The 2,883-nt window shown below is 36.9% G+C and overlaps 1 pseudogene; it reads left to right on the top strand.

Moving 5' to 3' along the window:
* Positions 1–1,627: 1,627 nt before the first annotated feature.
* On the top strand, positions 1,628–2,548 carry LOC117713374 (putative vomeronasal receptor-like protein 4; annotated as a pseudogene).
* The last annotated feature ends 335 nt before the right edge of the window (positions 2,549–2,883 follow it).

The following is a 2,883-nucleotide window of genomic DNA, read 5'->3' as shown; positions in this document are numbered from 1 at the left end:
TGGGTCCATGACCCACTTCTGAAAGAACATCCTGATTTGATTAGTTTCACACAGATTGATCTTTGTTATTTCTTACATGCTAAAGGAGTGAAGGTTAAGAAATCTTACTAAATATGTATATAAATATCTCTTCCCAATCACGCTGGAATAAAAAGTGTGTGTGTGTGTGTGTGTGTGTGTGTGTGTGTGTGTGTGTGTGTGTGTAGCTTTTCAAATATAAATTTCACACTGTTTGGGAACTCAATGGCAACTTCTTCACTACACATTTTGCTGCTGCCATCACAGTGATCACATAGGAATATCTGAAAAGCTATCACATTGTAAGCAGATTGATACAGAGGTATTTTGAGAGAAAATGAAGGGTTCTAAGTTTTTTGAAGGATAGCCCATGCCCTTCAGTAAGTTACTTTAAGTCTGAAAGCTTTCATTATTGAGCAAGTGAAGAAGTGCTAAATCCTTACCAACTGTTCATCCAAAGTGAATTCACTTCTCTAGAATTCTAAGCTTTATCAATATTCAGAAAAAAGATCAACTCAATTGTTTCTCAAAATTGGTTTGTTAGTTCATCTCTGTGATTAATGTGGTTTTAAAATCAACAGGTTCCTTGAGCAACAGATAATTGTTGAGCCCTATGCTAATATGTACATACTGCATACAAGAGCAATGTCACCAGTTGAAAAGGGAGCAGATATACATGCTACATATTCATCTGAGGACAGGCAAAGCATAAGAGATGAAACTCTAAGCAGGTACTATAAGGCATAGTAGTTGGGAAAAGATCAGCCTTGGATATTCCATATTCCTATAAAAGGTAAGCTCCACTGTGACATTTATAAGAGTGACTTCAAAATAATTCAGAAATAATCTTGATGTGGAGAAGACACCGGATTGTAGAGAACAATTTGAAACTAATGTTGACATGTGAAACACTCTGTTTTGCAACTGTTTGGAAAAGCAGTTCATAATGTTCATGTTTTAACTCACAGAGAATAGCTATAGAATGTAATTCCTACACTTATCAGAAAATATGCAATATATGGGAAATATGGATGTCTCTACTGATCAGACATAGGGGCTGAAACTAGCATAACCAAGTTCTAAAAATGTTTTCATATTTAGTAAAATAGAATCATGTGTCACCATAAAACCCTTGTAAAAAGACAGAATAAAATCTACCAAATAGATGAAAAGAAAACAGTTCATAAGAGTGAGAACACTCCATGTAACTCAGTCCAGTAAATAGCCGAGCTCACACTGGGTGAGATGAAGGGAAAGGAAGGAGCCTGTCAGGCTAATGCTCGGGACTGTGTTGGTTTGAAAAGTGCTAAAGTTATGCCGTACATTTAGCTTTTGTCTGGGAAGAGTGTGGTCATATGAACTTAAGGGATGAAGGATCATTGTAAAAGGCAGGAAACTATCAGTTTTATGCCCTGATTGTAGCCATAATCACTTCCAAGAGCATGAAAAAAAAAAAGCAAGCAAACCAAAAAGAATAAAAACAGACTATGATCAGGCATCATAAAGAACATGTGAGTTTACACACTCAAGACCATTTTCATCAGAATAAGCAGGGAAAATATGTGTGGTTTTAAATGATTTTTTAAGGTGCTGTGTATAAAATCCAAAGATGAAGTGGACTATCATTACCCAGGCAACAATAGTCTTTGTTTCTTTTGCTGGACCTGGAATTCTGGGAAACACCTTAATATTTGTGATATATATATATATATATATATATATATATATATATATATATATATGCCTGCCTTGAGGACTGAGAAAAAGCCTGTCAACTTTATTCTCATCAGCTTGGCATTTTCTAATATGATCATTATTTGTAGCACAGGGATGAGAGATGTAGCCACAGTGTTTTATTTCAGAAACTTCTTAGGAGATATTGGCTGTAAAGCTGTGATTTTCTGGCAAGGATGGCACGGGGCCTTTCCATCTCCACCACCTGTCTCCTTTAGCGTGGTCCAGGCTATCATCATCAGTCCCAGCGCCACCCTTTGGACAAAGCTCAAACCACAAACAGAATGCCAAGTTCTTTCCTTTATCCTTGTCTTTTGGATTGTCAGTGTTCTCATAAGCTCCAACTTGCTCTCCTACATCAAAGCAGGTCTGTGGCTACAATGTACATTGGCCACTGTTATATGCTCCAATCCAGACATATCATCAAATGGTTTTTCCTCTCTCTCATGACTCTTCGTGATGTCATCTTTCAGAGTCTCATGGGCTGGAGCAGTGGGTCCATGGCTCCCCATCTGTATAAGCACCACAAGTGTGTCCTCTACCTTTACAGCTCCAGGTTTGCAAACAACTCCCCTCCAGAAATCAGAGCTACATGGAGTGTTCTCACTCTTATGAACTGTTTTCTTTTCTTCTATTTGGTAGATTTTATTCTGTCTTTTTACAAAGGTTTTATGGTGATGCATGATTCTATTTTACTAAATATGAAAACATTTTTAGAACTTGTTTATGCTAGTTTCAGCCCCTATGTCTGATCAGCAGAGACATCCATATTTCCCACATATTGCATATTTTCTGATAAGTGTAGGAATTACATTCTATAGCTATTCTCTGTGAGTTAAAACATGAACATTATAAACTGCTTTGCCATGATAAATTTTATAGGTGGGGGACATCATATTTCTTGTATAGCGTAGGTTGACCTGGCAGTCAGTATATAGCACAGGGTGATCTTGAGGTGCCTTGGGATGCCAAATGCTGGAATTTCAAGAATTCTCCACCAAACTGACATTTGCCATACTGTTCTAGTGTATCACAACATCAAATTAAACATTATAAAATACATTTCTATTTTTTAAGAAGTCTGGCACTGCACATTCTTAAATTCAGAGTTTCTATGAAGGTGGACAGAAG

The sequence above is a fragment of the Arvicanthis niloticus genome, chromosome 8 (assembly GCF_011762505.2).
Source record: "Arvicanthis niloticus isolate mArvNil1 chromosome 8, mArvNil1.pat.X, whole genome shotgun sequence".
NCBI lineage: Eukaryota > Metazoa > Chordata > Mammalia > Rodentia > Muridae > Arvicanthis > Arvicanthis niloticus.
This window is presented reverse-complemented; position numbering and strand designations above follow the sequence as displayed.